Consider the following 13792-nt stretch of genomic DNA (forward strand, 5'->3'; position numbering starts at 1 on the left):
TCAGAAATTTACGCGTTTCGTTCGAACTGTGTAGGCTTAGTTCAGCACTCCCGTACAATCAGTTATATGCATGCGCCTTGTGCCGCAGCTCTCCCAGCGTCATAGGTGGCTATGATGTGCTTAGTGGCTACCATCAAGCTATGTTTAAGAAACACAAAGCAGTATTGCATGATGTAATGCACAATATTGTTCGCCATTATATTAAGCAGGGTTTTTGTCATTCTGGGTCCAATTGAATGTGATTAGCAATTTTCCTGAACCAAACAGTAGATGATGTGCTGTTTCCCATATGTTTGAGCTGAAGATCCCATATAAACTTCAATTCAAATGCGCCAGTTCATGGAATGACCAAAATGAGCAGAATTTTTAAGAAAGTCTTTCTCTAACCCCAAGGAATAATCCGGGGGGTGCCCCGTGGAACCATACAACTTTATTTTTCTCCCATACTGAGCTGGGACATTCTAATGGACCTGTTACTCAAGACGCGTTTAGGACCTTTCTTTGCTTACTGTAAAAAAGTAGGGGAACTTCTTGCGTGGTTCATGCAAAAAGGGTACAAAGACAGTGTATAAAGATCGTTTAGGCACTAAATTTGAGAATGAAATTGTGAGGGCCGCATCGAGGGGCTGACAAAATCGGGTCCCTACTGTAGTGATGCTATCTAAAGCAACGACACAATTTCAGACTAAGCTTATTTTTCACATACTTATTTCTATCGTTAACAAAAAATAGATAAATATGTTCATCGTCTTTTTCTTGGAATTACGTCCTCAATGGGACAAAGCCTACTTTTCAGCTAAGTGTAAGATGAGCACTGCCACATTTATTAACTGAGAGCTTTATTTGTCAAAGTTGCCATTTTCGCATTCGTATATCGTGGGGCAGGTACGATTATACTCTATGCCCAGGGAAGTCAAGAAAATTTCCTTTATGAAGAGCTCCTGGTCCTACCGGGAATTGAACACAGGCACCTTAAGCATGACTTTGCTTTGTAACCACAGACTCTGACCTCTTGGCTAAGTAAGGCCCCTAGTTCCTGTTATCTCTAAGCCTCTAAATTGATATTTCAAATTCCTTGCAAAATTGATCGAACTCTATGTATTATTATTAAAATTGTAAAAAATATGTGAGAGATGGAAATTTCAAATAAATTATTTTCATGATTTGAACCAATCTAGTATTCACTCTAAGCAGAGCTTGTATTATGATGCCGGATATTGATGCAGCTGTTTTATTGAAACATTCGAAACCTTAAAATCGGCCTTCTTTCATTTGGCCTTTTTGATCACAATTTTCTCGTCTTCAATTAAATGAATAATTCGAAAAACAACAAAATTAATGATACTCATTTGTGCTACCAAGGCTCAATAAATTTCCCGCTATAATTTCCGAACTCTAAACGAGCCATCAACATTCCGGCTGCAAGATTCTTTCCTTTCTCGTCAATAAATGAGCAAACTATACATCTCCTCTGGGACGACCAACGACGAACCAAGCAATAGCAAACGCAAACTACAAGCCATAATCGGAAGGACAGAAGGGAGAAAAAAACCAAAGAACGGATTTAGCCACGACAAACAACCGATAAAAAGCGGAAAAGCGAGAAATCGGAATTCCAGCTGGGAAGAAGTGTCATAAATTTAATTTCTAAGCCATGTTTTGCAACAAGTAGAACGAACGACCGTTTTCTCCGTTCCCGGGTCCCATCCACTAGATGTGCATCGTCATCTAGCTAGTCGAAGCCGATGGTCGATGGGAACAGAACAGCGCTCTGTCCCTCTAGGGAGACACCCAGTGGAAGAAAAATCTGAAATCGAACGCCGCCCTCTAGAACGACACGGGACAAGTCAGAAAGTCATAAAACGTGATAAGTGTGGCGTCATTTAGATAGAAGGATGCATCTTTCCTCATCGTCGGGTTGCAGCCTCTCAACGTTGCTTCTTGTCCGGTGGATGGTCACTTTCTCGATATCCCTCTTTTCCTCACAGGCCCTGTGGGCTGTCGAAGCGGTTGTCATCACGTTGGTGTTTACCTGAGGCGAAGAATCAGTTTTCTCCACCCGACACAATGAATAGCCAACGAAGCTCGACGACGGCAGCAAGGAGCCTCCTAATGGTTCTGTTTTGGTAGGCTTCTAGCAAAACATTGGACTTTCTGCTTTTTTATGATAAATATTTCATGAAATTAAATTAAATTTTGCCTTGTTTTGTTTTCATTTCTCACCACCAGGTGGGAGCCGGTTTTCGACATTGTCTCACATCCGGTAGCGAGCGTGTGGGTTTGTGAAACTGATAGAAAGGACGAACAGTCAACAGGAAGATGGTTTGGGTATGTTGCTCGGATGTGCTTACCGGCGTATCCGGTTTCATGGCTCCTCTTTTTTTGCGGCTCCAATGTTGACTTCTGGACTTGGCAGTGGCAAACATTTATGCTGACAAAACATTTAATTTTCAGCATAATTTGGGTTAATGGTGTTTGGCTATTAACGTGTCTAAACGAGACGGTTGGTCTTTGATTCTTCAACAGTGGGCTTCGTGGCCGTGCGGCTAGTGTTACCAAGCATTTAGCCGCATCGAGTCAAGGATTGTGGGTTCGATTCCCGCTTCAGTCCGGAAAACTTTTCGTCAGGAATGTATTTCGACTGTGCCACTGGGCGTTGCATGCTAGTCCGTTGTCTAGTGTGGTGCTTCCTTCAAAGGGCAAATCGCCCACTGGAAGCATTAACGTGCCGTGTCTCTCTAACAAAGAGTTTGGAGAGAAGCTTGGAAGCAAAATTAGTAGGATGTGATTTTGTTTTTTTTTTACATTATTTTAACGAGGTGGATGGCACATTCGTTCCAGGGTTATGGAACAAGATGGATAAAACATGATTTTTAAGAAATCTTTTTCTACGATCCAGTGTTACATCCGAATCTGGATAAAGCTTGCATATAAGGCTAGTGTTCCTATGAGCTCTTATACACCATTATTAACTGATAGCTGATAATTTTTGCATTTGCATACAGTGTTGCAAGCGCAAAGACCAGACCGGGAGTCGAATCTGGCACCCTCAACGTGGTTTTGCTGAACAGTAACATAAGCAATGGTCTCTATAGAAGCATTTTAGTGAAGTTTCATCGAGTTGAACATCTAGGTTTCTTCATCCGTGGGATCTTTTAACATCCCTTCCCCTCTGTATTTTGATACAGTGAAACCTCCATGAGTCGATATTGAAGGGACCATCAACTCATAGAAATATCGAGTCATGGAACAGCAATCCTTTGCAAAGCTGTTCCAAGGGACCATCATAGTAACCATGAAATTTTGGTAAGGTTTTACAGTAATAAGGTTCGTGAAATCCCAGATGTCCCAACATTAAAGACTTCACAGCCATAAAGCTATATCTCTGCATGTATCGTTCAACAGGTTGGGTCCACTTGAGCAAAACGAATATCAACCGTAGAGGTGGCTTAAAAGAAGGCGTGTCGTCGAGCACAGTAGGATCGACAAGCCCAAGGATTCAACATGACAACAAGACGCAATGGAGCCGACGATGGTGCCATTCCACTTCCCTAGTAAGCACGGGTGACCCCACTCTGAAGTGGCAGGTGGGCTAATGGTACGGTTGCCCCCGTCGCGATCAAATCCTGGCAGGCCTCCTAGTACGTTCAAAACTCGCCACTTTAGGCGGTGGAAGTAAACTCAGTTGAAAATTCCTGACTAGCGTCGATCTGGCTCTGAACACGGTATCCTATGAAGGACCGTGTCAACCCCTGCATGGCCTCCCTACTCGCGAATACAACTATGGGATCACAAAGACGACTACTTACGACGGTGATATGGCTCGGAGGGGGGACCCTGAGAGCATGGAAAGAGATATTTCAAACAACACCGACGGAGAAGATGCGGCGAATCGGTTCGCAAAGAGTGGTTTGCCAAAGTTCGACAGAGTGAAACGAAAGGATGCAACAGCAGCTGCAAGAGCAACAGAAGCACGAACAAGAGCAGCAGAAGCGTGGACAGGAGATGCGCGATAAGCAGCAACGCGAAGAAGAACAGAGAGAGAAGCAAAAGCTGTTGCAAACCTTACGGAATTTACTTCCAAAGCAATCGAAGGTGGAAGCGGCGAAAACCCTGGCGGATGAGTTCCGCGAGTACGTCGATATGAGGCACAACGACATTAAGGACCTCGTGACAAGCACCCAAGGTACTCTAAGATCAGCCATCAAGGAGTGGAAAAAGGAGGTGCAGAGAGCAGAAGCTGCAGAAATCTAATTAGCGGCGACCAAAAGTACGTTGAAGGAACCACTAGTTCGTACCATAGAGATGGACGGGACTCGATAATCGATATCACATTTTGTAACCCAGGGCTGGCGCGAAGAGTCTGCGACGGATATACCCACAGTGACCATCAGGAGGTCCACTACACAATCGCTGAATGGAAACATAATACCCTGAGCGAAAGGCAACCACATGAGAGGATGTGGAAAACGAATTAGCTTTTTGTTGAAGCACTCAGAAGAGAAGATCCGATACGGAACTTGGGTTCGGAGGAGTTAACGGCTGCGCTGGTGCGTGCATCCGACACAACTCAGCTTATTGGTAGAATGAGTCAAATCACAGCCTTCGTGAAAAGTGCCTCAGAGCCAGGAGGCGAATGCAAAGGTTTAAAGACGAAATCGAGAGACAAGAACGGAGAGTAAAGCTACGAACAGCAAAAGCCACATTGAAGCAAGAAATTAAGCTGAGCAAGAAGACTTGTTTCAAGGGGAGCTGCGCCGTGATGCTGATGCAAACTCATGGGGAGACGCTTACAGAATTACGATGGCCAAAATCAAAGGACCAGCAGTACCTGCTGAAACATGCCCAGAGAAGTTGAAGATCATCGTCGACGAATTGTTCCCACAACACGAGCCGACGGTATGACCTGCGACTCCGTACGGCAAGGAAGACGAGGACATGATAAACATTACCAATGATGGGCTATTAGCAAAGGTAAAGAAAATGAAAGCGAAAAATGCACCCGGCCCGGATGGTATCTCCAACGTGGCGTTGACAGCAGATTTAGAAGCCAACCCAGATATGTTCAGAACATCACTGCACAGCTGCTTAGAGGAAGGGCATTTTCCGTACCACTGGAAAAGGCACAAACTAGTACTGCTGCCAAAACCGGGTAAGTCCCCCAGTGAACCAGGGTCGTTCCGACCGATATGCTTGCTGGATACACTCGGTAAGCTACTGGATAGGATCATCCTCAATAGGCTTCCGGCATTCACAGAAGGCAGAAATAGACTGTCGGCGATGCAGTTCGGATTTAGGAGTGGGAATTCAACGAAAAATACATCCAAAATGGTGGTGGACATAGCCGACAAAGCAAGGACGACAAAACTACGAGGCAACCGCTTTTATACAGTCGTTACGATCGATGCGAAGAACGCATTCAACAGCGTAGCTGTACGACGGAGTGCTGACCCTGAAGCTACTAAGAGGCGTCGAATTCGTAGGATTGCAGACAACATAACGCTGGTGGTGGTTGGCGAATCACTGGGAAGAGTGGACATTGTTGAAAATTGGATGCGGGAAACCCATAGCTCACCAGAAAACTGAATTGGTGCTCATCAGCATCTGTAAAATGGTTCAGAAGGCTGAAATAAGCAGAAGCAAAAGAAGGTTATTGGCTCGCGTGTCCTCAATCATCCTTAGGTACGCTGGTCCAGCGTGAGTAGATGCTCTGAAGACAAAGAGGAAACATGTTTGGTTTGTCAGTAAGTTCAGGCTGATGGCCATGCGGATATCGAGTGCCTACCGCACCATATCATCGAAGGCAGTATGTGTGATAGCCGGCATGATCCTTATTAACTACGTTTTGAAAGAACATTGTAAGTGCTACGAGGCCATTGGCACTAGAGGAGTTCGGAAGAATTGACACAATGGGGAAGTGGCAGCGGGAATGAGATGCCGCTGCGAATGGAAGGTGGACCTATCGTCTTATCCCAAACCTGTCGAAATGGGTGAACAGGACACACGAAGTCGGTTCCACATGACGCAGTTGCTATTAGGCCACGGCTGTTTTAAAAAAAAGTATAGGTTCAGCCACGTTGTATCGCCGCTCTGTCCAGAGTACGGCGATGTAGAGGAAAACGCCGAAACATGTAATTTTAGAATGCCCATGCTTCGATACGGAGCATAGAGAGATGAATACTGTCAGTGGTGAAGACATCTGAGTGAGCAACATCGTGGACAAAATATGTAGTGACGTAAATATCTGGAATGCGGTGAGTGAGATAATGTCGTTTCTCCAGTGGAAATGAAGAGAACAACAAATGAGTGATTGACGGTACAATTCGGGTCGGGTGTCGTACGGCGGGGAGCTCTGCCGGAGTTGGGTAGATTCTGCCGGGAGTTGCGGTCGATTTCGGAAGATTTTCCAACAGCGTGGAACTCTCAGTCGGAGTAGGATAGATCTGCTGCCGTGGATTATCCAAGTAGAGTCGAAAAGTTCAAGAACTAAGAGCTCACGGTCGGTGTAGGGGGAACCGACTGGGTCACTGAATGGCGACAGTTGAACAAAGTAGGTTATTCGATAGGATAATAGGATCGGATCGCTGGATGGTGAAAGTATAGCATGTAACCATTAATACTAACAAGAGCCAAAGGGCTTATCATGATGACCAAATGGCTTAATATGAGTCGCTGAATGGCGGAAAATGAGAGCATCACTAGCTACTAACAGGAGCCAAAGGGCATAGCATGATATTAATAGAATACGTTGAAATCTAACAAAGCGGTGCAAACAGCACATAACACCTCTCTTTCGAAGTAATACTGCAAGGTGGTGCTGGAGGGGAAGTCAGGGAAAGGGATCTCAGGAGAGTTTTTTTAGTGGGTAGGCAAACAAGCTTGTACGGCAATTTATTCGTATAACTTGTGTCAGAATTCAAACTTCATGTGTACTACAATACTTATCAGCAAAGTTCATAATACATTCGATGCTAAAAAGTTATATTTTGATGACTTAGAAAAGTATATAAAAGCCATATAAAAGAAACAAAGAGTTTTGACAACTACTGAAAAACTGAACATTACATATATATTGCAATTGGATTAAATGGACAAATTTATATGAAATTTGCGAAAAAGTTTCACGTCTTCTCGGTGAGAATCGAACTCACGACTCCCTGTTCACAAGACAGGGCGCGTTACCCCTACGCCACGAGAGGACTCATGGTTAACCGGCGAACATGTTATTTTTGTTACGCTGTGAAATCGATCCAAGAACTTTCTAATTTAGAGCCACTTACTCTACCAAGTGTAATCGACTCGAATGAGTCGATACAAAGCTCGTTAATGATCAACGCTCCGTCATCGTAATCATCGAAACTTCAAAAGCAGTGTTTCAGTTCAAAACTAAAAATGTTTCGAGGAAAATGTGTTCACTGTGTTTCGGTTGGAGAATAGAATACAGTAAACACATTTTCCTGTGAATTTTGTTGGTTTTGAAAATTCCGAAATCAATGATGGATCCTGCCCCCTTTTATTAGAGTTGTTGTTCTATATGTTACGCTTATCAATAATCACAACCATAACAATTGTACCTATCTGTGTAATGCAGAAATGCACAGATTGAGAACCCCTGCGGTCACCGGCATGCAGTAACTCGGTCGTGATTCATTATCAGTTTTTCGTCGTCATCTTTAAATCTCTTCAGTGCAATACGTGCTCGGCGCTCGTTCTCCACCAATCCACTTATGTGATGGTATTAACTTCAATTATTATGGTTTTCATCATAAACAATAAACTCAGTCAGGCCGAACATCATCGAGCAGCGCACCATCATCATCATCATCTATCAGCAGCAGAGAACGAACGGCGGCATCCAGTAACAGAGATAACCTCAAGATATTTTGCTTCTTTTTAATTATTTCTTCGCGTTTTGTTATCTTACTAGGCTTCGTCGTGAAGAGTCTTCTTCTGGTGATCGAATACCGTTCAGTGTTGTCAGAATATAAGTTCTTTAGTTTCACATCGCATTGGGAACACTTTGTGAAACTGCCATCGCTGCTCTGGGGAACGGCCTTCAATTCAGTTGCACATGGATGGCTGCTCTTGTGAATCTCAGCCTGTGCTCACTCATTCGATGTAGTCCCCCACTCCTGTTTGCTATATCTAAGGTAGCGCGGTCCAGCAGCCAGCCTGCCTTATCCGAAGGCGGTCGAGTTCGTGCCATGAATCATAGATTTGAGCTGTTTGCTGTTTAAGTTCCTTCGCGTGTTACTCTTGTGAGTCATTGGCGGCGTCAACGCGCATTCCGTTTATGAACATGCGCCACCACACTCTTCTGATATCAGATTCGGATGGTGGCTGGAGAACATCTCTCTTTTGTACTGCAATCAGAGTCTAGCTTAGTGCGGTGCCACTATGAACAGTTACCATAATGTTTGGCGGACAAAAATATTTCCGTCTCATGTCATGTGATACAAATTTAATGTTAAAAAAGTTTATGAGAAAATCTATTGAAGGGGGTCTATAGTAAATAACAAATTGTTTCATTTATTCCTCTACTAGCACCATAATTTTCCTCCACAATCTATTTTGAAATTAAAAAATGTCGCTTTCCTTTTCAGAATTTGTGAAAAAAATGGTGCAAAAATATCGAGAAACAGGTTATTGCTATGTGAATATTTGTGTAGTAAAAAATGAAGCTGCCGGTAGTGTGGTTAACGTGAGCTATTAAAAATGTTAAAACTTAAATACTATGATATTATGGTAATGTAAATTGTTTTGTAATTTTCAAATATCAATAAGGTTTATTTCTGTAAGATAGCAGAAGATTATATAAAAATCTGTATAAAATATTATATCAAAGTAGTTTATTCCATTCGACAAATGCTCAAATACCTTGTGTTTGAATTTAATTCATTGCTTTCCAAACAAGTGCTACAACAAAACAACAAAAATTGCTTTGATTTTTCAGGAGATATTCCTAAAAAATTCCTAAATAGAAGTATCTATTTGGAATTACCAACAAGAAATCCCAAGAACTTTTTTTCCATTTTTGGCCGCCTGAACGCCCATAGTGGGTGCCCAGCTACTCCAATTCGACGATGCGATATATGATCAGTAGTTAGCAACGCGATTCTGTGCAGAAGCTTGACCATCATCTAGACTGGCAATTTAATTTCGTTCGGGTCGGCCTCGTTTTGTTGTTTCTTGCTGAAAACCATGATGCGGGGGGTTTGCGTAGATCTTACGGTCATAAAGGTCCAGCATCACCTGAGGCAGCGCAGATAAAAAAAGGCTCAATAATGGCAAGTGATTTTTTCCCGTGCACAATCGGGCGAACGCCTTCTGAATCGGTAATTGATTTTTATCGGAATACAAAGCCGACTTGTTTAGTCTATTGGGCGTCCGAAAACGGTGACGTTGGGAAATGAATGGCAAACTGACAAGATGGAAAGAATAATAGGGACCCACGGTTAATTATATGTTGTTATAAACTGTACAGTAGATTGATTTTCTGAATACTGCGGCCAAAGGGCATATTTTCGAGCTTTAAGCTGAATAAACAGTAGGAAACTGTTAGAGATAGTTGAAGTCTGAGAAGTAAGTGTCCAACAGATGCGAACATCAACAGAACAAGTTTTCCGTTTCCAGAGGTTTTAAAATTTTCAGAACAGTTTTGGTGAAGTAAGCTATTGCCTGATCTGTGACATTATTATTAGAGAATAGATGCAAACCTTAGTTTTTACCGGTAAGTGCCTCTGAAACTAAATTCCTCTACCATTGGCTTGGGTTTATGGAATCCAACCACTGATTGGTAGACCCAAATAATATATGTTTCATTTCTCTTTTTTTTTTGTCTCGCATTCTGAGGCTTCTGCATTATTAAGATGACTGCTAAAAAGTTTGCCAGCAAAAGATTTTTAAGCGGAAAACGGACTTCTAAAGTAAAGAGCTCAAGTAAAATTTCAGCTTATTACCAAAGTAAGTAATTTTGATAGCTAATCCAGTAGAAGCGTTATGTCACTTTTACTTACGAAATAATTGATCGGATCATTTTTTCAGTTCGGAAAAGTGAGAGCTCTATTTGATTTACATTGCAGGCATTACCGATGTTACGAAATCAGTTCTACTTATCATCAGCGTACTGATCATGTAATTTCGGTAACGTAATCACCCCTTAACCGTTTCTTGTCTTATCCCTTTGCACAGATTTTTTTCTATCTTTATAAAAGAGATTTTTAGCCCTGGGCTAGTTCATCTCGGGACCAACGGCTTTACTTCCCTTCCGAAGGAAATCGTCACTGAAAGTTTTAGTGACTATTTCGGGAATGGGATTGGATCCCAGGTCCTCTGCGAGAGATGTGTGTGTTTGCCCGATCATCATTGAATAAAAAAAATAGAATTCAGTGCACAAACCATTCACGTCCTTTCTGGAATCTAGTATGCCTTCATCTAAAAAATCTCTCAAAATGTAATAAAAATCATTTTTTGTTTGCAAAAACTCCAATGCACACTTTGACAAACTTCCTAAACCTCATGAATTTAAAAGGAGGTCATAATATGATTGTGGAATCCTATGGAATATAAGGAAACCTAAAAACGGCGTGTTGAAAGGAGGTCAGTATGAAAATAAAAGGGGAGTCATAATAAATATTAAAGGATTTAGAGATATTTCAAACATATATTGAATTTCTTATGATAAGAAACACTAAGTGGCAATACAAGAACAAGAAATCAACGAAAATAGTAAGAAAAATAACACATAAGTTAGACCTTCTCTAAAGACCCCATTTGGTATAAAGCCATTTGGCAAAAAGCCGTTTGGCATAATGTCATCTGGCAAAATTTAAAAAAAGAAGTATTATTTTTCTTTTACAATTCGAAACGTTCATATTAATGCATGAAATGTTTGTTCAAGATGAGTAAAGTTAACCCGTATAGGCCTGAGTGAAAGCAAAAATACTAAAACCCTTACCACTCAGCGAATACTTAACGGATTCAAATATTTTTTTGTCAGTATACTGGCCCACATATCTAGTTTCTAGAAATGGCCAGAGGAACTCGGGAATACTCCTGTAGCCGGAGTTATTGCGGTGGGTCACTGGGTCAAGTCGGGTAGAAAAAGACGATTTTTTGGGACATGCCAAGTAATCTTTATTTATTTCCAATGCCATTAATTTTATTTTGCATAAATCATTAAGATCTGATATTCAACAGTATAAATGAATAGTTTTGCACCATTTAGAGTATACCAGATTTGGCCACTCAGACTTAATACCTTGAAGAACCGGCTCTAGATTTGTTAGGTACTTAACCGATTCAAATCTCTAAAAGTATAGATCGAACATAATAGTTCACTAAAATGCGTTCCAATAAGCTTGACACAGATGTGAAGATACAAACTGTGCACTTTATCATAAGTTTGAGGCATCCCGGGGACCTGAAAATGGTCATTTGTAGGATCAATCAAATGCAGTTGACATAATTATTCAATTTAATGACTACCAGAAGGTTTACGCTGATGCGTTTTTCTTAAAACTCCTTGATATTGTGGCCACATTGTAGCCAGTTCTGTAAATTATCTGTGACTTGAAATTTGCCTACCTCCAGGGGCACAGAAGCACAGAACCCTTGTTACCCGACCTGACCCAGAGACTCACCGCAATAACTCCGGCCACAGGAACATTTCCGAGATTCTTTGACCACTTTTAGAAACAAGATATGTGTACGAGTATACTGACAAAAAATAATTGAAATCCGTTAAGTATTCACTGAGCGATGAGAGTTTTAGTAATTTTTCTTTCACTTAGGCCTATACGGGTTAACTGAAAGGGGAATATATTGACCATGATTTTATGTCCAAAGAAGTTAATTTGAAGTATATGGAAATACTTTAAAAGAGACTCGTTGCTTATTTTAAATGTATATTACGGAGGAATTCCAAACTGAGCTATTCTCTTATTAAAAAAAACTCACAGGCAGATGATAAAACATCAGCAACGTAAAGTCACGTCTGAAGTATCGTGTAGATGGAGATCCATTGCATATGGGACATATGGGATTATTAATTTCGATACAGCATACAAGTTTCGATACAAGCAAGTTTTCAAGTTTGCTGAAACAGCAGTGTGGTGAAACACAAACACCGAACCAGATTGTTGCGTACAATTTAACCAAATGAATGAATGGACTTGAATCGCATAAGCTATGAATTCCCATGTGCACCTGTGCACTTGATTGAAGTCTTTTGAATTCAACGTAGGGTGCCATTTGTTACTGTTGTAATATAGCAGTAGATGGGACTATGTTTATTTTACGACAACACGACATGCGCTACTTTTCGGTGGAAAGATCGGCTATAGTTCAGTCGATTTGTCGAATTTCTGCTTATTATCTTTAAAAAAAAGTGATATAATTAAAAAAATTTCCTAAAAAAAATGTTTTTCTTTGCACCAGGCAAAAAAGATGTATAAAATTGAGTAGAAGTTCAAGAGATGATGTTTGTGCTTCATACGAAAGATTTTAGTTGCTACTCCGAAAGAAAAATGTTAAACCGATGTAAAAATCAACTTTCAATTCCTTAATTTATTACCACCCCCGCTCGAGGTGGTATAATTTGAAGAATACATTTCCACAAATTGTTTTTCTCAACTTTGAACTCAATGTAAGGTACGGTTCCGGGTCATTCGGCCGAACGCCATTTGGCCGAATGCCATTTGGCCGAATTCCGTTTGGCCGAATGCCGTTTAGCCGAATTACGAAGAAAAAAAAATCAAATTGCTTCAACGCTGACGAGTTGGGTTCCTAACTGTGGCCGAATAACTGATCAGCTAATTTTTTTTTATTTTTATGATGTAGCTGAACGTCATGTTTGTCGCTTTATTAGGGCTCCAAGAGAATAATTAAAACGATCCATTTATTCAAGACGAAATTGTGAACTCGCGTCAAGCCTCTAAGCTAATGGTTGGTTCGTTTCTGAATTACCAACAAGGGTTTGAAGTGATTTTCATCAGAAATTTTTCCTTCTTTTAAACATAGGCTATTCTTTGGATTTGTTCTGGTTCCATAACTATTGGCTATAAGTAAGCTTATTTTCAATTGGGAATTTTACCTTTTTTATATCATCGGCAACTCCTTGTAGGTTTAATGATATAATAATTATTTGCATTACACTCGCTAAAATGTTTATTAGATATTTTTCCTTCTATTGATCATAAGCTGTTCTCTCATATTTCAATATGTTTCATAGTTTATTGAAATTATGGATTATTATACGCTCAAAAAGAGTCTTATAAAAACATATTTTTCAGCGCAAGGGTTAACTTAGCTGAGATATTATTCTCCTCCAAGTTTAACTCTAACTGTTTTTCCGTTGTGAAAAGAACAAGCTTAAACTCGTGGTTGCTAGAACTATAAATTGATTTACGTAGTACGATTCGAAGCATCAAAGCAAACCGATACTACAGAAGAACGAACAAGCCGTTTTAATAACTGCCAAAAGCTGACTACAAATGCAATGCGAAAACCTCTGCTGGCAGCTATGGCCGCTAGCAGAGAAGTGGAATAATTGAATATTGAATTTCGGAATATCTCAGGATTCAGTAGATAAATGATCAAGGTTTTCAATGATCAGATTCTAAAGCAAGAAGAGTTTTTTGAGAACTTATGAAACAATGGTGCAAAAATATTGAGAAACAAAAAAGTTATCAAGCTTTGAATATTTTTATTGCGGTAAAAAAATAAAGCTGCCGGTAGAGGGGTTTTCAGTTGAACTGAAACTAGATGAAACTAGATAATAATGGGTATTTCT

The 13792-nt window shown here is 40.7% G+C and overlaps 1 protein-coding gene and 1 non-coding gene across 2 annotated transcripts in view; both read right to left on the minus strand.

Annotated features, from left to right (window-relative positions):
• LOC110674284 (putative uncharacterized protein DDB_G0288973) overlaps positions 1 to 13792 on the minus strand; it is a 62998-nt gene that overhangs the window by 18316 nt on the left and 30890 nt on the right. The gene's annotated exons all lie outside the window — the stretch shown is intronic.
• Trnat-ugu lies at positions 7127 to 7199 on the minus strand. The gene has a single exon. It is a non-coding gene; the product is annotated as a tRNA-Thr (tRNA).

Source organism: Aedes aegypti, chromosome 1 (genome assembly GCF_002204515.2).
Source record: "Aedes aegypti strain LVP_AGWG chromosome 1, AaegL5.0 Primary Assembly, whole genome shotgun sequence".
NCBI classification, from domain to species: domain Eukaryota; kingdom Metazoa; phylum Arthropoda; class Insecta; order Diptera; family Culicidae; genus Aedes; species Aedes aegypti.